The sequence below is a fragment of the Cupressus sempervirens genome, chromosome 9 (genome assembly GCF_028749045.1).
Source record: "Cupressus sempervirens isolate cs-2001-9-10 chromosome 9, ASM2874904v1, whole genome shotgun sequence".
Taxonomy (NCBI): Eukaryota; Viridiplantae; Streptophyta; class Pinopsida; order Cupressales; family Cupressaceae; genus Cupressus; species Cupressus sempervirens.
In genome coordinates, this window is record NC_143126.1 from 632,365,557 (window position 1) to 632,388,967 (window position 23,411).

At 36.3% G+C, this 23,411-nt stretch overlaps 1 pseudogene; it reads right to left on the minus strand.

The window, feature by feature from the left end:
- Window positions 1-7,555: 7,555 nt before the first annotated feature.
- On the minus strand, window positions 7,556-8,504 carry LOC149540304 (uncharacterized; annotated as a pseudogene).
- Between the last annotated feature and the right edge of the window lie 14,907 nt (window positions 8,505-23,411).

Consider the following 23,411-nt stretch of genomic DNA (forward strand, 5'->3'; position numbering starts at 1 on the left):
TGCCCTGTAATAAACCTCTCTCACTCTCCCCCATTATTTCACTATTGTACCCATCTCTCTAGATATGTTGTCTAGTATTTATCTCCCTCTTTCTCCCTCTCTCTCTTTTACCCCTTTGCCACTCTCTCTCAATCTTTCCCCCTCCCCTATCCATTCTCTTGCCTCTCTATATATGACCCCTAATCATCCCCCCGCCCCCCCCCCTCTCTCTCCCTCTAGTTATGCCCTCTAATAAACCTCTCTCACTCTCCCCCATTATTTCACTATTATCTCCCTCTCTCTAGATATGTTGTCTAATATCTATCTTCCTTTCTATCCCTCTCTCTTTTACCCCTTCCCTACTCTCTCCCAATCTCTCCTGCCCTCCCCAACCCTTCCCCCCCCCTACCCCCCCCCCCCCCCCCCCCCCCCCTCTCTCTCTCTCTCCCCTTATTTCACCATCACAATCACTCTCTCTAACCTTATCTCTAAGCTCTCTCTCTCTATTCAAAACATAATAGGGTTCCTTGTCTCTCTCTAGATATGCCTCTCTCTCTCTCTCTCTCTCTCTCTCTCTCTCTCTCTCTCTCTCTCTCTCCCTTATTTCACCATCACAATCACTCTCTCTAACCTTATCTCTAAGCTCTCTCTCTCTATTCAAAACATAATAGGGTTCCTTGTCTCTCTCTAGATATGCCTCTCTCTCTCTCTCTCTCTCTCTCTCTCTCGCTCTCTCTCTCTCTAGTTATTCCCTCTAATAAAATTCTCTCACTCTCCCCCTTTATTTCACTATCATCTCTCTCTCTCTAGATATGTTTTCTAATATCTATCTCCCTTTCTCTCCCTCTCTCTTTTACCCCGTCCCTACTCTCTCTCTCTCTCTCTCTCTCTCTCTCTCTCTCTCTCTCTCTCTCTCTCTCTCTCTCTCTCTCTCTCCCCTTATTTCACTCTCATATCGCTCTCTAACCCTATCGCTAAGCTCTCTTTATTGAAAACATAATAGGATCCCTTGTCTCTCTCTAGATATGCCCCCTCCGTACCTCCCCCCCTTCTCTCTCTCTCCCTCCTCCACCCATATTTCGCTCTACTCCCTGTTCTATTAGAAACATTATATGAGTTTTTCTCTCTATTCCTCTACTCAATCTCCCTCTACCCTCACTCTCTATTAAAAACATAATCTCTCTCTCTCTCTCTCTCTCTCTCTCTCTCTCACCCTTGTGTACCTTCTCTTTCTCTTTCTGTCAAAGTTAACTAAACATGACTTATGATATCTCTCTCTCTCTCTCAAGTTATAATTAAATTTAAATTTCAACTTAATTTAGTATTAGTGCCAAGTCTCAATTTTATTGGGTAACTTTCAATTTATTTAAGGTAATATTGTGATTTGAAACATGAACATTTATTTTTAGAGTTAAAGTCTCAATTAAGGGAGAAGTTGTGATTTGAAACATTCAGTCAAAAAGTACAACACAATTATATTTGAAAAAGAAATTAAAATACATATACACAATAGATTATAGATTAATATTAAATTCAAAAATTTGATGATGAATTTGTATATTTATCATATTTAATTATTTTTCTATACGATTTATCATTCATGGTATTCCTATTACTTTCAAAGAACTCATTAATTATGATTAATAATAAAAGGCAAGAAATAGTTATCTAAATGATTTCTATATTACTATATTTTCTTTTATAACTAAGTATAATGACATTTCTTACAGAAAAATATAAAGAAAACATAGAAACATCCTAATTATAATTCAAAAACTAAGATGTATCTAATTTCTTATTTTATTTTCTTACTAAATCTACCTATATACTTTTCTAACTTCTAGAATAGAAAATCTAGAAAAAAGAAATATAAAATAATTGAAACATCAAGTCCAAAAAAGAAAAATGCCATTTGGCATATTTTATATTTATTTTTATCTATTTTATTTTTTTGAGAATCTTATTTGACAATTTATCTTATTTTATTTTTTTAAGCTTCTTGAATGCCAAAAGTCATTTTCTATGTTAAATTGATTTTTTTTTAAATTGTAACTCCCATCAAATTTCTTTTCTATTTTGTTTCTTAATAGTTATGATTTCCAAATGGCATTGCATATTTAAATATATCTTTTTATAGTTTTTGTGAATGCCAAATGACATTCGCTTTTTGAAATTTTTTTTTTTAAAAAAAATTCATTTGTAACTCTCATTAAATTTCTTTTCTATTTCTATATGTTAATAACTATGATTTCCAAATGGCATTACATATTTTATTAAAAATAAATTTCATTTGTAACTCCCATTAAATTTCTTTTTTATTTCTATTTGTTAAAAATTATGAGTCTTGGTCTTCGATCAACTCTCTTGAGTAGTCAAGCATTGGCTGCTAAACTTTCTTGGCGATGGTGCTCTAGACAACATCAACTTTGGGCTCGTATTATCACTCATAAATATTTTCATGGTGTTGATCATTGCTCTGTTTCTGCACTTCCTCTTGAAGGTTGTGGCTCAATGGTTTGGTGTGCTTTGAAGACAAGTGTGGTGTTAGTCAAGAGGGGTCTTTTCTAGATATGTAAATGAGGTTCTGAGGCTTTGTTTTGGTCTGATGCTTGGGATGGATTCCCTTCCATTTTATCCATGTACCCTCATCTTCAGTCTCTTTGTGACTCTTTTCATGCTGTTGGGTGGGATAAAGTGGCTCATTACAAGACTCCTTATCAATTGGGACCTATTGTTGGTTATAGATGGAAGCATTCTTCTGATTGGTCTCATAGAGGCATAGACGTGGATCATCAGGAGCTTTCTTAGATTCTAGCCTCTAGAGAGTGTTCCTATTTGCTAGGTCTAGATGTTTTGGCTTGGGGAGGTACCTTGTCTAGTAAATATCATGTCTTTGCTAGGTATCAAGAGATAACTAGACAATTATTTGGGGATGTTGAGGTCCCTTGGTGGAAGCAAGTTTGGAATAAAGTTTCTTGGTCCAAGTGCAATTTTTTCATGTAGCTAGTGGCTCACAACTGCTATCTTACATGGGATAATCTTTGTAAACATGGATTTCAGGGCCCCTTTTATTGTGTTTTGTGTGGTAATGGGGAGGAGTCTGTCTCCCATCTATTCTTCCATTGCTCCTATTCTATTCAACCATGGCACCTTTGGTGGAGTGCTTGGGGTTGCTCTTGTAGGCATGCTTTCTCTTTGATAGAGTTTTGGGCCCACTTGGGTAGTGCTCCCTCCAAGTCTTCTCCTCTTCATGCTGCTTGGAATGTTGGCCCATCATTCATGCTTTGGCATATCTGGTTGGAGAGGAATCGTTGAATATTCTACAATGTTTGGCTTGGTGTTTTGCATCTTTGGTGGAAGATCTCACATTCTCTTTAGGAAACTATTCAAGTGAAGTGTGAGCTAGATGGGGGTATGGATCCGGTTGATCTTGCTATATGCAATCGTCTCAATTTTCATCTTCAAGATGGGGCTGCAACTCAAAGGTTTCCTTCTGTGTCCAGCCAGCTTCAGCATTAGAGGAAAGGTCGGGTAAATCGAGATGGGTATTGGACTCCTCCTCCCTGTGGAGTTCTAAAAATTAACACTGATGGTTCTTCCCGAGGGAATCCAGGCCTTGCTGGTATTGGGAGAGTAGTTCGTTGTAGTTTTGGTGATGTTAAATTCTTTTTCTCAGTTCATAAGGGTGATTACACTAACAATCTCATGGAAGCTCAATTTTTTTTATATGTTGTGGAACAGTGTTGCTTGCAGGGATGGAGTAAGATTATCTGTGAGTTTGATTCCCAAGTGGTGGTGAACTTGCTTTCCTCGTAGGAGCTTGAGGATGTTAATTGTCAACTGGCCACTATTGTTAATCAAATTATTCTCCTCTCTACCTCTTTTCAGCTCATTAGGTTCACTTATATTCCTTATGAATGGAACAGAGCTGCTGCTTATTTAGCCAAATGGGCTTCTAGTCATGATCTGGGTTGGAATATTATGGATAGGGGAAAACTTTCCTTTGAGATGGTGCAAGAATTTGATAATCTTTTTGCTCAGGATTGAGCTCCTTGTTGAGCTCTCCTTGTTGTATTCCTTTCTATCTTAATAAAATTTTACCCCTCTTTTTCAAAAAAATGGCATTACACATCTTAATTTGTTTTTAAACTATTTTGTGAAAGACAAATGGATTTCACTATTTTAAATTGATTTTTAAAATTAAATTTGTTTTGTAACTCCCATCAAATCTTTTTTCCTTACACAAATTATTCCTTAAAATATTCTTGTGCTGGAATTTGCTTTTCCCATTGTATATGCCTCTCAACATAATAATATAATATTAATATCAATGCTACTAATATGTTCATTATTAAAATATAAAATAAAAGACATACTAAATACAAACTAGTTTAAAAAGTACATGTAATTGAAAACCGTAACAACTTACAAAATGTGGGGTGAGTCATAGAAAAAAGTGGTAGAGAAATTAAGACTCCTAATTGATCCAAGTCTCATGCATAAGAGGTTGCATGTGGATTAGAAAGAAAACAAATCTAAATAAGAAAATAAAACTAATTCTTAAAAATAAAACTAAGTTAAAAAAAAAAAAATTTAAAATTAAAAAGTAAGTTTTTTGGAGAGAGCGATGAGATGTGGTGGCTGCTGATTGAGCTAGGGCACAATCCCTAGCCTGTGGTTGTTGTTTTGCCTTTACTGATATTATTCCCTATTCTTTTTTGATTGCCGACTGTTAGACAAAGTTTGTGTGGGTTTTGGTTTTTGGAAATCTTTTGTAGACAATTTAGATTGGGGTTTTTTATTGTTTACATGGCAGGGCCTGGGATTTCTTCTGTGTTGGTGAGGATAGATGGTTCTTCTCCAACTGTGCATGCAATGAGATTTGAATTGTCTTATTCAAGGGAGAGCTCCAAGATGAAAAAAATTAATGGTTGTTTTCCACATAGCCATGATCACTCTATTTTGGTTATTCCTCCAGCGACTGTGATGGAGGACATTGAATATTGGACCAAGCATGCTTTGATATGCAAATTTCTTGGAATTTGAATTTTCCTATTTGCTCTTGAGACATGGATCTGTCGCTCATGGCAAGTGGAAGGTGATATGGAGATCACGCTGGTAGGGAATAGCTACTTTTGTGTTGTATTCTCTTGCATGTCTGATCGTGATCGTGTTTTTGAAGGAGCCCCTTATGTCTACAATCATGTGGGGTTATTTGTCAAACCCTGGCATTGAGGATTTAATTTTGCTAAGGATCTCCCTTCAATAGTGCCAATTTGGGTTCACTTGCCTTGCCTTCCCCTAGAATTCTACTGAGAAGACATACTTTGACAAATTGCTGCTTTGTTAGGAAAGCCAACTACAATTGTGCATCAATCCCTTGATAGAGAGGTTATTTCTTATGCTAGAATTTTTTGTTGAAATTAATTTGAATAACCCATTACTAGATTCTTTGAAAATTTATCTTGGGGCTTCTCCCTGTGTGCAATAATTAGATTATGAATCCCTCCCTTTCTGATATCAGATTTTTCATGAGTATGTGTTGGTAAACATATTTTTTCTTTTTAATTTAACTCTCTAATGCCCAAATCTAAAAGAACAACCAGATACCAATAGTTGGATAATCTATCTTCAGGCTGATAGATTTTCTCTGAATTGAAAGGTACAGCTCCCTTATCAAATGATATTCAATGAATTTACTAGTTCCTAAACTAATTAGGTATGTTCTTAACCCAAAAGCAGAAGAGGAAAACCAAGCCAACACTAGTAGATCTAACTCAGGCATATTTTAGTTTCTAAACCTAGTCAATACCAAGAACCCACAGTTCCTATAACTTCTCGACATTGGTAATGCAATGATGTTGCTAATTATGCAAATGCAATAACATGAAATGAAAATGAAGATTAAACATACTAATCCTTGCAATAGGAACAAATGGCAGTACTCTAATATATCACCCATTCACCATTTAGCTAAGAATGCAAGAAAGTGCTCAATACCGATTATAACAATACTCCGATTGAAAGCAATCAGAGAAAGTGATGCTCAAATACTCTAATTCATAATAAAACCTTTCTTGTTTTAAACACAACAAACACAACACTCTGAATACATTTGCTCGCAATCTCAGCCAAATTTGTTACAAAAATTCATTATCAATCTCCAATGCATAAACAAAAATATCGAAAAATCAAATGCCCTCCCCTCTACTCCAGCAATACCTACTTTTGCAGAAAAAGAAGACCCCTTTGATAGAAAAAGATTACCAATAAATAATTTTCCATGACTTTTAACTCTTGGGAATCAATCCTATTAATTATATTATCAAATATTTACTTCTATTCTTGGTGATTCATATTCCTCCCTCCAATGGATGTGGATGATGTTCTTTATGTGAGAAGGAAACTCTAAATTTGACACGCAATCAAATATTGATTGGACACTTGTGATGAGTAATCCGTAATATGTCATAATGGCTCTAATCTTTTAAGTTGATAGGTTTTATGATAACCGAACCATATGATTGGGAGCCAATTGGATGCTTTATGTTTCTCTCATCTAATGCTCGATTCGGACTCTTTATCTTCTCAAATGTTAATTGCCACATTTGATCTCATCACTTTCCAAATACGGCTTAGGCCCTTATTGTTTTATCCGAGTGAAGATCCTCGGCTCGACACATTTCCTTTGTATGCATTCCTTTCACTGCATGGACATAATGATTTGCTCTTATTCTTTGCCGTCAGTACCCAAATATATATAATTCCATTGGGATAATGATTTGGTAATACAACTTTGGGCTCGGGTTCTTTATTTCATTTTGTTATCTGCATATGGTCAAACATTTTGACCATTTTCTATCTACCGCAGCCTTTTATATCTTTTCTAAGCAATGTTACGTGTCTTGCAGCTGCTTCTGCTTTCTCTCTAGCGAATTTATCAGACATGTCTTATTCCATTTGTTGTGTCACTTCAATATCATCTGTTGAAGACTCAGGGACAACTATCCGATATTCATTCTGTGGTGCAGGAAGTTCACTTAAACCAACTTGCAAGCTCTTCCTTATCTCTGCTTGCCTTCGACTTTCAGTTTTGGAACTGTCAGTAGTTTCCATACCTTTATTTATACGAAGCTCATCTCGAATAGGAGTCCCTCTAGGAGTCATGCCAAAGGTAGATATCACTCTTGATGGAGTCATTCCAATTCTAGGAGTTAAACCTATTGCTCCAGGAGTATGCAGAAGTGTTCCAATAGGATTCAGAGTCTGAGCCTTTTTTTTTTCTGGGAGTGACTCCCGTGAAATCAGAAGGATGCAACTCGAGGTTTTCTTCCCAAAAAAAAGTGGAGTTTGTGACTCTCTTAAACGTGCTTGATTTTTAGCCTCTTATCATAATGGCATCTCCTTTCCCACCTGGCATTCTCGAAGGTGTCATACCCAGCTTGGGCGTTTGACTATAGTTTGCAGTGAGGTCACGGGTGGTACCACTACCACCTGCAAGTTCATCTTCTCCTTTTCATCAAAAGGTTTTGCTCAACTCCAAAGGTCCATCCTAGAATGCACCATTAGTGGTAGATTAAGGAATTTTTAACAACTTTTTCAATTTCGCCACAAGTTTCCAATCAGCATTGGAAAAATCATCCCAATAGTTTTCTTTCAATATATCTATAGATCTTCTAGTGAGATGACTCACAAATTCATCCTCCAACTCAAAATGCCTACCAAACATTTTATGTGCTTCATCAGCGTTGCTCCCAGCAATCTTCATGACCACTTTTTCACCCTTCTTAGCCATGTCGTCAACTTTATGATTGATCTCAATTGAGGCTAGCTTGCCAATATCTATGAAATCTTTTGTGGGGACACATAATAGTGTACCAATCCTTGCAATGCCTTCGAGAATATCAACACCAACAATTATAGGATCCTTCTTGTTGAAAACACAATTTGGTAAAATACTCAGGACGCAGGAGAAAACAGCATCTTCTACAGCCTCCTTTTCAATTTCCTCCTTAAGATTTTCCATATATACTTTAAACTGGTCAAACAGATGATAAACAATGTCCGCTGCAAATATCTTGACACCAACTTCATCTGCTAGCTCCCGAACTTCAGGAGTAATTTTGACATCAAATGCCAAAATTGTAGTATACTCTTTTTTTCTTTTTCTTTTTCTCAAGCATTACACACGAACGCATGACATCCTTTTTATGGACAGGCCCAATACTAATTGCACTAACTGGGATGCTCACAGCGGGGGTCTTCAAAAACTCAAGTAAAGCTTCTAAAGATCCAAGAGTTGAAGTTTGAACATAAACTCCTTCCCCGGTTTTGTCAATCTGGGACATTACATTGTTTATATCTTGCATTGCTTCTTCTTTAACATCATCTAAATCATCATCAGGTCCAACAACATATAACTGAGTTCCTGCTATGGCATGCTCAAGACCCTGAGCAGTTGACTTGATTCCCTGTGCTGCCTTTAACTCTTTGTGATGTTGATAATGACCCCTTTTGGTCTGCATTTCCTGAAACACATCTTTCAACCATTGCGGAAATGCCGGAGAGAACATGGTTTGAGCTCAGTCTGAATTTAACTTGTGAGGCCCGTCTGTCCATGTGACAAATGGCATTCTTTAACTCATCACTGGTTTTATTCGCTGGCTTCATGTGATGCACTTAAAATGAAGCCTTTGGCGGAGTTTTGACTATGTCCTCTTTGGCGGAGAATTAGAAAATAGCATCTCCTCAGCGGAAAATGAACATGGGAGGGCATTTTCCGCCAAAGCAACTTCTTCGTGCTTGGGTCATTCCATTTGGTATTTTAGGTGCCAGATTTAAGTGCCGATTCTTGTAATGCTCGGCTTCATCCTCTATGGGTGTCATGGTCTCCTCACTAATATTGCTTTGACAAATAGCACCATCTTCACATTTCTTCATGCGACATTCACCTATGAGTGATCCATCATCTATTATTGGATCCAAGTTCAAATCAGGTAACCGATTACTTTCTTGTGAATATAGCGTACGTGTGCAGAGAAAGTCATTTTCCAACATACATAAATTCTATTCTGGACAAGTCCCATTGTTTAATTAATTCTTGTTTGCTAAATTTTCAATTTCTCCATTTTCATGTGTACCTGCACAAGTCTTCTTTAAACCCTCCATTTCAAGCTATGTTCTGAGACGCCTGATTTCAAATTTTATTATATTTAATTCCATCTCTATATTAGCCATTTGCGACTGACAAACTTCTGGAGGCATTTGAAAAATCCTTTGTTCAACAAGATCTTCCTTTTCTTCAGCAGCACAGCAGCCCTTTTCAGTTTCCTCCATTTTGGCAGCAACCAGTTCTTTATCAAGCATGAAGGCAGCTAAGTCTATTGATTTTGAAGCAACTGTACTTTTCATAAGACACTGAGATAAATTGCAGATGATAGACTGGAGAATTTGAAAGTCAGATTTTCTCAGATTACCTGAATTGGATGAATTATTGAGCAGCAAAACCGATAAATTATGCATAAATTGCACACCTTGTGACATTCTGCAGTCTGGAATCTCTTTACAAACTTGTGTTATGATTTGTGGAAGAGATTCAACACCAATACCAATAAGAGATTTAAGACAGTCATCCAATTCTGTATTTGCCATACTCGAAGATGAACACTGAGGAGGCTGTATTTCCTCACAGTCTTTAAATTCATTCAAATCTTGCCTTTCAGATTTATCCTCACTTGATGAGGAATAGACCGTACATGAATCAGACCATGACGAGTAAGAAAACTGGGATGAATGTGATGCCAATGAGGATTTTACTTCAGATGAGTGTAAGTTTGATGAACTTTCTGAGGCCGATGATAAATAATCTTGAAAATGACTATCATATGCAGCAAAGGAGTTAACTTCCAATGAATCTAATGCTGTTGAGTTATAATCTTCAGAATAATCTGATGCTGATGAGGAATAATGTTCCGAGAAAGGTGAAGGCCGTAAAGGAAAATGTTCTTGTAAATTAGAGGATGGTGTTTTCCTAGGAATTTCATGGCAGAAATTGTTTTCATGCTTAAATTTAGGCCCTATTGAACCATCTATCCAAAAGCCTCTTCTTTGTGGGAAGTCCCAAATGAGCTTCTCCCATGGCGAGAAAATTGGGAATGGACTATGACATCAGGTTTTCTGCTTTTTCTGTTGTGATCACTATTTTGCATCAATTGGTTCATGGGTCACATTGAAAATGCAAGCATGATCTTATAAACTCATGCCTTTTCGCTTAAAATTGAGATTTTGCATTTTTTCTTTTCAGGCGGAAAAATGAGACTTTGACTTCACTGGCAGAATTTTACCTTCGGAGTTCATTTTTCACTTTCACTGTTATAAGTGAAATTTGAATACATATCAGCAATCATTATCCTTTGATCATCAAAACTAGAAGCCTTTGATTGAAACCTGATATCAAACACACTTGATCTTGGAACTTGTATTGATTATGGTAATTTAAGCCATGAGACTAATCTTTGAATCCTGAACTCCTCAAACTTTAAGAATTTGGAAATTTGCATTTTGGATCTTCAAGCCAATTCAATCTTCATAAGAACATGTTAGCAAAATCAGGGAACACATTAAGGGTATTTCTTTTCATGAGAGGTGAAAATGGTGTACTAAAAGTGCATCTACAGTATGGCCATTTACAGTGTCAGTGTCCTTGTAATTTGACTTCCAAAGGAGTGGATGGTTCTACGGCTGGCAATGATGGTGGTTTGGCAAATACTATAGGGAGAAGACAACCCCAGATGGATAATACAACCAAGGGGAAGAATCAACAAGATACTACAAGAAAGGGAAAGGCTCAAATGCAGGATAAGGATGGATTTACTCCTGTTTGCCCACGAGCTAAGGTGCATGGTCAGAAGAGGCCTTTGAAAGATAGAATATCTAATTTAGGTTTTAATCGCTTTGAGGTGCTAGATAGTATGGTTCTAGAGGAGGGTATTCCTCCTACTATCTCTTCTAACCTAGTTTTCCCAAATGAGGGACTTGTACCTAATGACGCTTGTGGGGCATCTCAAGTTGTGGTATATCAGAACTATGACTTTCCTGCAGCTCCTATTTTAGATGCTCTAGTGACACCTATGGTGTCAGAGGCTAATGATGTTGTTCTGGCTAACTTGGTTAAGGATGTGTTAGAATCAGGTAAGGGTAAGGGGTCTTCTCTCCCCTTGGGGCTGATGCATAGACCCTTTAAGCAGGTTTCCTTTACTCCTCCTCTAAGGAATGGGTGCAAAACAGACCAAGAGAAGATTAAACTCATAGGAGATATATTGGTATACTCTGGGTTAGTGAAACTATTGGATGCTCATTTTCCCCATTCTACCCAGTGATGATTATTCTCTCGTGGAATGTTAGGGGGTTGAATAGCATCCCTAGACAAAAGGCTATTCAGAATCTGGTGGTTGATCATTCTCTTGATGTTTTTTATATCCAAGAGACTAAGCTCTCTATGGATTCTATGGTCCAACATGCCTCTAGTATTTGGACTTGTGGGCAATGCCAGTGTGTTGGGGCTATGGGTAGTGCTGGTGGTTTAGCTATCTTTTGGGATCCGTGGAAAATTTTTCCCCTTGGCTGGGTGTCTTCTCACTCAACTCTCTATGGTGTCTGCTGCTTTAGACTTAGGAGAGGTAATCATGATTACTAATGTGTATGTGCCTTTTGATTTTGTGGGAAAGGAGGAACTTTGGAGGCATATTCAATATGTTAAGAATTGTCACCCTTTTCATCCATGGGTATTAGTAGGGGACTCTAATTCAAAAAAAATTCTAGAGGAGAAGCAAGGCAATTTAGCTAGATTGGGGTCTTCTTTTTCTCTTCTTGGCAACACATATCACTTTTGCATCTCTTTGATGTCAAGCCTTCTAATGGTCTCTATACTTGGAATAATCAAAGGACTAGGGTTGATACTATCTCAGAACGTCTCGACAGATTTCTTGTTTCTGGTTTCTAGGTTAGGTGAACCCTTACTCTCTCTTTGGAAATCCTAGATTAGAGGGGTTCTAATCATTGGCCAATCAATTTTTTTGCTATTGGGGCTTATATTCCAAAGCATTCTCCCTTTAAGTTCTAGTTGATGTGGCTTTGTGACTTCTCTCTTCATGATTTTGTTTTATGTTGGTGGAAAGATGGTGCTCCTACATATGGTACTACTATGTTGTCATTTTCTAAAAGGCTTCAGTCTATTAAAAGCCAGTTTAGGATATGGAATAGACAATGTTTTGGGAACCTTCACTCTATGAAGAGGCTTTCTCAAGAAGATCTTGATGTCATCACAAGGTAGATTAGAGATCAAGGTTTCTTAGAGGATCTTGGAAGGGTTGAATCCCTTACTTCTAAAGCTCTAGAAGAATGGGAACTTCGAGAGAAAAAATTTTGGAAGAAAAAGGCTAGAGTTGATTGGCTCTAGGAGAGTGATCAAAACATTGTTTTTTTTTCATAAAATGGTGCAATCTCGCCGGAATTAGAGCAATATTTCTTCTTTGGTTAATTCTCAAGGTATCCAATTGACTTCCTTGCCAGCTTTTTTCCAGGAGACTACTCAGTACTTTTCTACCCTCTTCTCTGAGGACTCTCCTCCTGCTAATAATGAAGAAAATATTATTTTGTCTTGTATTCCTTCCCTTATCACTCAAGAAATGAATGATTATCTCATGCGACCAATATCTTTGGAAGAGCGGGAGGAGGTGGTCTTTGGCATGCCTAAGGGGAAGGCTCCTGGTCTTAATGGCTTTCCAATTGAGTTCTTTTAGGAATTTTGGGACATCATTAATCATGATTTGTTGGAGGTGGTTAAGGAATCCTATTCTAGCAAGCAGATGCTCTGGGCTTTGATTTCTACTTTCTTAACTCTTATTCCAAAAAGAGAGGGTGCTAATCAATTGAAATTTTTTAGACCAATTGCTTTATGTAATGTGGTTTACAAAGTTATTACTAAGTTGATTGTTGAGATACTTAAAAAGTGTCTCCTCATTATTATCTTAGAAGAACAAGGTGGTTTTGTTGCTAGAAGACAAATTTTGAATGGGGTGGTTATTGCTACTAAGGCTATTCACTCTATGGCTACTTCAAGAGAGAGAGAGAAATGTTTATTAAGCTAGATATGGCTAAGGCCTACAATAGAGTTAAATGTAGTTTCCTAAGGAGTATTCTTCTTACCTTTGGCTTTAGCTCTAACTAGGTGAGTTGGACTATGAGTTGTGTTAATTCTGTCTCTTTTTCTATTCTTCTTAATGGTCAACCTTCTCATCTATTTCATGCCTCTAGAGGCCTCCACCAGGGTGACCCTCTCTCCCCATATCTTTTCATCATTTTGGCTAATGGCTTGGCTAGATTCATTAAGTATCAGGTCACCTAGAATTTATTTAGGGGTGGTAGTGGGGTAATGGTTTACCTACTCTTTCCCACCTTCAATTTGTTGATGATTCTACTCTTGTGGGTTTTGCTAGGATCAAGGAAGCTGGGGCCTTTTGACATACTCTAGATATTTATTTGGCACCTTGAAGCCAAAAAGTTAATGAGCACAAATCTTCCATTTACTTTTTTAACACTCCTAATTCTATTCAGCACAGGATTGCTGGTATCCTCAACACAAGATTGTTGGTATTGTACATGTTTCAAATTGGGTTGCTTCCTTTGAGTTATCTTGGCATCCCTATTGTTGTTTCTAGGCAACCACATCTCTTCTAGAAAAATTTGATTACCAAGCTTTAGGATAAGATAAATCATTGGACTCATAGATACCTTTCTATTGCTGCTCGGGTTACTCTTCTTCAATCTATTATCTAAGCTTTTCCTACTTATAGATGCATGGTTCAGGCTGCTCTTGTTTACTTTCTCAAGGAGTTTGATGCTCTTTCTCAGCAATTCCTTTGGAGTGTTAATTTTTGCAGCACTAAATGGAGCTTGAGTAGATGGAGACTATTTGTAGGTCCAAAAAAGAGGGTGGTCTTGGTCTTTGATTAGCTCTCTTGAGTAGTCAAGCATTGGCCGCTAAGCTTTATTGGTGATGATGCTCTAGACAAAATCAACTTTGATCTCGTATTATCACCCATAAATATTTTCATGGTGTTGATCGTTGCTTTGTTTCTGCACTTCCTCTTGAAGGTTGTGGCTCAATGGTCTGGCATACTTTGAAGACTAGTGTTGTGTTAGTCAAGAGAGGTATGTTCTGGATATGTAAGGGAGGTTCTGAGGCTTTGTTTTGGTCTGATGATTGGGATGGATTCCCATCCATATTATCCATGTACCCTCATATTCAGACTCTTTTTGATTCTTTTTATGCTGCTAGATGGGATAAAGTGGCTCATTACAAGACTTCTTATCAATTGGGACCTATTGTTGGTTATAGATGGAAGCACTCTTCTGATTGGCCTCCTAGAGGCATAGATGTGGATTGTCAGGAGCTTTCTTAGATTTTGGCCTCTAGAGAGTGTTCCTCTTTGCTAGGTCCAGATGTTTTGGCTTGGAGAGGTACCTTGTCTGGTAAATATTATGTTTATGTTGGGTATCAGGAGACAACTAGACAACTATTTAGGAATGATGAGGTCCCTTGGTGGAAGCAAGTTTGGAATAAAGTTTCTTGGTCCAAGTGCAATTTTTTCATGTGGCTAGTGCCTCACAACCACTTTCTTACGTGGGACAATCTTTGTAAACATGGATTTCAGGGGCCCTCTTATTGTGGTTTGTGTGGTAATGGGGAGGAGTCTGTCTCCCATCTATTCTTCCATTGCTCCTTTTCTACTTAGCTATGGCACCTTTGGTGGAGACATGCTTCCTCTTTTCCTAAGTTTTGGGCCTGCTTGGGCAGTGCTCCCTCCAAGTCTTCCCCTCTCCATGCTGCTTGGATTGCTGGCCCATCATTCATGCTCTAGCATATCTGGCTAGAGAGGGATCGTCAAATCTTCCAAGATGTTCAACTGGGTGTTGCACATATTTGGTGGAAGATCTCACATTCTCTTCAAGAAACTATTCAAGTGAAGTGTATGCTAGATGGGGGTATGGATCCGGTTGATCTTTCTATATGCAATTTCTTCAATTTCATCTTTAGGATGGGGTTGCAATTTAAAGGTAACCAAGAGTGTCTAGGTTGCCTTGGCATTAGACAAAAGGTTGGGTGAATTAGGATGGGCATTGGACTCCTCCTCTCCATGGATTTCTAAAAATTAACACTGATGGTTCTTCCCGAGGGAATCCTGGCACTGCTAGTATTGGGGGAGTGGCTCATTTTAGTTCTAGTGATGTTGAATTCCTTTTCTGAATACACAAGGGTGATTACACTAACAATCTCATGGAGGCTCACGCTATTTTATATGTTGTGGAATAATGTTTCTTGCGGGGATGGAGCAAGATTATCTATGAGTCTAATTCCCAAGTGGTAGTGAACTTGCTTAAATCCTCATAGGAGATTGAGGATGTTAGCTAGCAATTGGCCACTATTGTTAATCAAATTATTCTCTTTTGTACCTCTTTTGAGTTCATTAGGTTTACGTACATTCCTCATGTATAGAACAAAGCTACTAATTGTTTAGCCAAATGGGCTTCTAGTCATGCTTCGGGCTAGAATATTATGGATAGGGGGCAACTTCCTTTTGAGATGGTGCAAGAATTTGATGATCTTGTTGCTCAGAATAGAGCTCCTTGTTGAGCTCTCCTTATTGTATTTCTTTCTGTCATAATAATTTTTTACCCCTCTTTTTTCAAAAAATAAGTAATTTAAAATGTTTTATAAAATAAGGAAAAAACTAATGTAAATTAGAAATGAACCAATCTAAAGTTCGAAATCAATCAAAATTAACTAAAAATAAACACAAACTAGATAAAATAGTTGAAATATGAAGTTTGTTTATGTTTCTAAAAAAAATAAAAATCTTTCTAAGATCCTCCTTCAACAAATATGACAATCTCCTATTTGCAAAATATCAAAATATTGTCACCTAAAATAAATACAAGATGTACAATTTTTGTGAAAATGTTCAAAATTTAAAAAAATCTTGGAAAAGCCCTACAATCCAATTAAGCTAAATTTGTTTGAATGTAAAATTGAATTGACCAGTGAACTATCACTATACGCAACATCTAATGTGCATAAAGATGCTACTATATTCAATTGTTTTTTAGATGAAAATTACAATAACCGTTACCATTTCAAAGATTTCATAAAGAATTCAAACAAGTCAAATATAGAAATGTAGAAGAAAAAAATATTACATCATGCAAAAACCTTTGTTTCACAACAAATTGACATCTTTGAACAAAATTTTATCCATTTATGCATAATGAGTGCGCTAGTTAGTAAATTGTTGGTGTTGTAATAAGACAAAGTGAATACAAATCAAGTCAAAAATACTTTCCGTGCTATTCCAAGTTAAGATTTTAATAAGACAAGGAAAAAAGTATGTGCCTCCATGATAAAATGGAGCACTTAATTTTCATAAAATATGCCTATAATAAATCCTAAAAATTAATTTACCATGAAATTAAATGCTCTATGGTCTAAATCTCATAAATATCAATTAAAATACTTATCATGCCAAGTTATTTCAAATTGATTTAAGCCAACTAGAAGAGAAAATACAAACTCTAAGAGTCAAGTCCAAATAAATCAAAAGATCTTAAATTGAAACACAATTGGAATTTTTGATTGAAATTTAGCATTGGAAAGCATGATACATATCTCCATTGAGCCACAAGGTAAGAGGTGTTAAATGAGAAAACTTTTGTTACAATATTTCCCATGAAAGGCTCAAATCATAAGTATTTAAGGTAGTAAAACATTAGAAGTTTTTGGTTCTAAAAATAGAAATTTAAACTATATTTCTAAAACAAAGCTTTAAATTTTAGAAATTTCTAAAAATGAAATTTTTTTACATCACTGAAAAATCAACCAGAAATTGGTCTTACAACATCTCTAGCAAAAGAGCAATTTTTGGGAGGAAAGCTCCCACAATAAGCCTATCAGCTTAATCATTTAATTTAATTTTTACTTTATTAAATATTCTTGTATATTTTATTTTATTTTTAGATTGATAATGGGTGGAAGACTACATTAATTATAATTATTTATTGTAATTAATTATATTATATGTTAAATTCAAATAGACTCAAATCTAAGATCTCTCACATGAAAAGCTCACAAATTACTATTGTATGGTAGGCTCTTATCTTAAATATTTTTGTATATTAGTATTATTAGTTTAAACGTTATAATTTGTTAGTAATGTGAATTTAGTGTTCACATTGATGTCCATTTATTGCATGAAGTCATGATGGAAAGCCTAGTTATCTTATGTGTAAAGATGATAGAGATTCAAAAATGTGTGTTCAAATATTTTTCTGATGTCTCATGATGATGTTGGATGAGTATGTGATGCTTCAAGAAAATAAAAATAGGAGAAGCTAGACTATGTCTAATAGAGTATTTGTAGTCCTTATGGGAGAATGTTTAGTATACCTTTACACAAGAAGTTGATGGCTTATGGTTCTAAATTTGATGCCTATGTATTAGTGTTGTAGTATGACCTTTTCAAGTCTTCAATGGTTCAATGGTCAAAGTTGTAATTTGTTGTTTGTTGACAATGAGTTTGTTTGTCAAGACTCGGTATGCAAATTGGTAGAGGTGCTTAGAAGGTTTATGTAGTTATCACATCATTGTCTATGTTACAATTTCATTCATTCAATAGAATATATTAATTGAATAATGCTTTTTTTATTCAAATATGCATTTGAGGACGAGTTAAGAAGTTTTTATGGGTATTACCATGGTGTTTACATTAGAGGATATTTTTTACAAATTGATTAATGTTATTTCATATTTTTCTAAGCATAATGTTTGATGTCATCTTTCAAGAATGTTGTGATTGAGCATTTTATTTGAAATGAGTAACACATGTTATGATGAATTTATGTCCCCTTTTTCTCTTGGGGTAGACCATATTGATCTCACCAATGCATGGTGAACAAATTTATGTAAGTAATGTTGAGTAATGTTGATCTCTCTCTCTCTCTCTCTCTCTCAACCCTAAACTCCTTCCCTAAATAGTACTCCATAAACCATAAATCCTAAGTCTTAAGCCCTTAATAATCACCATCATCTCTCTCCATCTCTCTAAGATCAAATACCTTAGCCATCAACCTAAAACCCTAAGCCCACTTTCCCCCCCTCTAAACCCTAAAATCTATATAGTATGCCCCCTAATTCTTAAATCCTAAGTCCTAAGCCTTGAAACATCTCTCTCAACCATAAAACACCTCTCCCTCTCTCATCCTCTCACTTTATCCCTCCTTATGTTTAAATCCCAAAACCCTCAAACTCAATCCCAATTCCTAAATCCTATACTAGCTCTCTCTCTCTCTCTCTCTCTCTCTCTCTCTCTCTCTCTCTCTCTCTCTCTCTCTCTCTCTCTCTCTCTCCCCCTCCTAAGCTTTTAACCTCAAACTATATACTAGTATCTAAACATTATATCATAAGCTACGTGTCCTAACCCTCCCCACTCTCATGTACACACCCCTCTATCCTTATCCATTCTCAACCCAAAAAATATAATTCTTCAAATCTTATACTAATCTCTGAAAACTATATCATATGAGCTAATATCTTAACTCTATCACCCTTTTCTCTCTCTCTCTCTCTCTCTCTCTCTCTCTCTCTCTCTCTCTCTCTCTCTCTCTCTCTCTCTCTCTCTCTAAACCCTAAACCCTAAGCCATAAACCTAATATACACTAAACTAAACCCTAAATCTTAAGCCCTATACCCTAAATCCCCTTTCCCTCTCTCATCCTATCACTCTATCCCTCTATAACGTCAAAGACTTAATCCCTCAACTCCAATCCCTAAACCATTACCAATCTCTTAGAAACACTATACCCTAAGCTTTAATGACTTAAACATCTCCTTTCTCTCTTTCATCATCTCTCTCTATACTCAAATTTATATGCCCTCAACTAAAAACCCTAAATTTTTAACCCTATATAATGAACATATTATCATCTTTATTCAATAACATTAAGGAGTATTTATTTAGTGTTATTTATAGTTCTTTAAGGATAGCTACACAATTATTGTAGTTACCAAGCCAAACATGAAATATGATTTATGTCAAAAAAACACACATTAAAAGATTTATAGAAACTACCTGTTGATGTCAGTTTATACCACTACATAACATATAGCAATTAAATACTTGATATAGAATACCAAACACTCAACCCTCTCTTGAAAAGTAAATACTCATGAAGAACATGAGAAAAATCCAAGGTTCCTTACACTTTTGGATACTAACTCATCTATATAATGTGATTTGTTAGTTAATCACATAGGCAAGCTTACATTGTTCTTCAAGGATGTCAGACTTTTGTTGTGATGGTGATGAAATCTAGCTTTGCAATGTATACTAACTTGACTTTCTCGATTTAATTTTCCAATTTATCTCACTTCTAGCTTTTCCCTTCAAACTCCAACTAATAAACTAATTTCTTCTTTACTTCTACTCCTATGAATGGAAAGATTATTAGATGGATGGGGATCAAATTTGATGAGGCTTGCTAGTGATGCTAGCTCCATAGATACAATGATTCAAGGGTAAAAAGACTAGATTACCATGCAAGACTTCCTAACAAGCCGCTAGGATGCTAGTGGCCTAGTTTATGGATCCCTATCAAAAATCCACTAATATCACCATACAACTATCCATCTATTCTTACTCTAGCTTAACAAATTTCTTGAAATAAGATCTACTTTAACAAGTTCAATGGAATTTAATTTAAACTATTGAAAGTAGAAATCATGCAATAACACCAAATCTTTTTAATCACCATGCAAGACACAAGAATGATAAGAGAAACAATTTTGGTATTATATAAGCAACAATTTTCTTCAACCCTAACAAATAAGGGCAAATGGCCTTATATAGGGGCCAAAAATACAACCAATGGTAGAGATTAAGAGGAAAAATCAATGATCCAGATCAAATCCTAGAAACCCTAAATAGGGTTACTACCCCATCGACCAATGAGAAGATGCCACCTCATCAATGGACCACTAAAAAAAAAAAAGGAAAGTGGCAACCAATGAGAAGGCACTAAAATGATAGCCAATCAAAATTAGACACCTTTCCTACCCAAGAAGAATAGAGAATTTGCCACTTGGGCTTACATCAATTGATCCTCTAATATAATTCTACCCTTTTCTTTCATCTTCTTAGCCAAGGCAATTAAATTTGCTAGGATTTCCTTGACTTCCTTCATGGGAGGGCAAGACATGTGCTTCATCTTAAGCTAAGCTGAAATCATCATGTTGCTTGCTGCTTGCAGTGTCTTCTCATGATCCTTCTCATATTATTTCACATATCCAATAAAGACATTGAGGGAGGCAAGGGTTCCAACTAATTCTTCTTAATGGAAACCTTCCCAAACTCATCCAATCTCGATACAAACTCTGTCTTATTCATGTTCTCCTCTTTGATATCTTTAAAATCAAGTGCAACCCCAAAATCAGTCATCATGGTTGAAGTGGAAGTGTCAATGCATGGGCTATGTTGTGCAATCTCATTTTGTATCTCTTCAAGTATCCTCAATCTAATGGTCAAGGAAACATACCAAGACTCCATCATACTCCTTCCTCCTTCATCCACCAACTTGGTTCCCTCCAAATATCTCTCTGGTAGCCTAATAACTTCTTGTAGCTTGGGAATAACTAAGTCCTTAATTGAAGGGAAATACTTCCACTCCCCTTCAAATGTTTTGAATTTGTCTCTAATAGCCACCAATGACCTAAATGTTGAGATAGAGAAAAACAAGAGATTTTTCTCATCTTGAATTATATCACTGATCCAATCTTTGATTTTGTGTAGCTAAGCATATATCTCTTCTATGTTGTTCCCACTGTATTATGGAAGGGATGCCTGATGGAACTGTTGGATAGGTTCGCAATCTCTCTAGTACTTGTTTTTAACCTCCAACTTTACAATCCTCTCATTTTCCTTTCTTAACATTTCTCTAATTGAAACCATGCCTTCCTGGATCTCCTCACACTCCATGTCATCCATGATTATTCCCAATTCATACTCTATTATCTCATACTCTTGGGCTACAATCTCATCCACTGCCTTGTTAACCTTTGGTATAGCAATAGGAACCTTTCAATGACCCTCATCATCACTCCTGATTACCTTTGCCACCATTTTTTTTTTTTTTTTAATGTTTATTACTATTTTTCTTTTCCACTAACCCTTGAATATCTTCAGTTGTTTGGATAGTCACTGCCTCACCTCTTGGCATAAGCATTTTCCTTAACCATAGTGGTGCAGTGCATCTCCCCAAATCTAGATTTAATTTGACTAACAAAACATTAGCAACAACCTTAGGCACCTAGTTTACTTCCTCAATATTAATTGGCCTATCCTTTTCTTTACTAGTGTAGTGACTATCATATCATCTCCATGTTGTTTCTCTGAGAGAGGAGAGTATTTGGTACTGCTACTATAACCACTTGATTTTGAATTAGAGCTCACCTCTACTGCGACCCTTTGTCCACTTGTATTAACCTCTTGGCTCCTAGCCTCAATTAAACCCTCCCTTGATGGTGGTGTATCATGTCTCTTTCCTGGAGGCTCTTAATGTTCTTTACTTTTCTCAACCTCCAAATTTCTCTTCTTGCTCTTAACTACTCTTTGTTGTTGGCTACTACCCCCACCTTTCTGTCCAATTGACTCTGCTAGACCTTCTTTCTTCGATTTCATCTTTGCATAAGTAAAGCTTACCTTTTGACCTTGTAATTGTCTTGACTTCTTATTGTACCATGACTCAGCGTGTTGATCGATTGTCCTTGTAACTACCTATAAGGAAGGATCTTGATGATCATCCCAATCCATTGGACCAAATTATTTTCCATCCACTATATCATAATCTTCTCTTAGAAAATTTTCATCATCTTCTAGCTAATCGAGAATATCAAGGCCTCTCAATCTGATTGCCCTCATCATGCCTAGTGACAACCTTGAGAAAGATAGCTTCCTTACATGAAAGCCATCATGTGCATTGGTCCAAAAATCTTCTATAGAAGGAATATTTTTGAATGTGCTTTCATGAGATGCCTTGATAAGACAATTAAGATTGAATCCCTATCTTGCTCTATACCATCCTAGATGATACTGCTCTAACTCCTTCTCTACAACTACAAAGGTGATAGCATTGGGTCAAGTATCATTGCCTATTCCAAATGAGAAGGTAATCCCTATCTCACCTCTAAGTTTCATCATCTTGTCATAATGCTCAAGGTTCTTGGCCAACTCCATCAAAACTATTTCTTTGGGTGGGTACCTTGGAAGTCTCTTGGGACAAATTATATTTCCTACTACTCTAATATATGTGAATTGTGGAAATTGGATGAACCAACTCCCATACTTCTTAACTTTTGCTTCCTCTTTCGATGAGAGCCTCCTAGGAGGTGTCCCTTGTAATATTGTTACTGTCTTCATAGAAAATACAACATAAAACATCTTATAATCTTTGGTGTTGTTCAAATGAAGCTACAGATAGCACTTATGCACCAAACATTGCCCTGGCCCATTGTCAATCACTCCTAAGGCCTTAAGTCTAGGATGTTCATATAGTCTCATAATCAGATAGAAAAGGTAGGACCCCATGTAGAATGGCTTTTGAATTTGTATTGTCCTCAGTTGGAACTCTAAATTTTCACTTATAATTCTAACCCAATCAAAAATTTTCTTTCCATTTTCAATTTCAACAATAAAATAGTACATCTAGTTCTCAAATTGCATATCTTGATCCATGCCCATAATTTGGTTGAGAAGCACAATAAGGTCACAATACTCTAATTTGATAACTTGGTGACCTTTGATGATTTGGTAACTCCCTTCTTTTCCTTCGTGTAACCAATTTTTCTTTAGATGAATGAAGTAGGCATCTTTATTATCCCAAAAGAACTTGGTTGTTTGATTCATCATTACCATTGTCATGCCTTTATGCTGGGGAATATTGATTACTTCTTCAACCACTTGTCTACTGATGTTAGCTAACACTCTCTTCCCTTCATCAAAATTAATGGACTTGTTCACAATATCAAACTAGGATGCACACTCCATTACCAATTATGGACAAGGAAAAGTAGGGGGGAAATTTGCTATGTGTACAATTCCCCTCTTGTAGATCTTCTTTGCCATGGGGGGATTGTCCTTTAATCTAACATTCAACTATACCATGTTCATCGTGTTGATATTGGTGTCACTTATTCGCCTCATTTTTTAGAAGAAGGTTGTCTTAGGTATCATGTCTTCCTTGTCTTTTTTGGTATTCATTCCCTTTGGATTCTTTCTTGTACTAACATCCACCATCCTAAACACTTATTTCTACCTCTTCACTCTAAA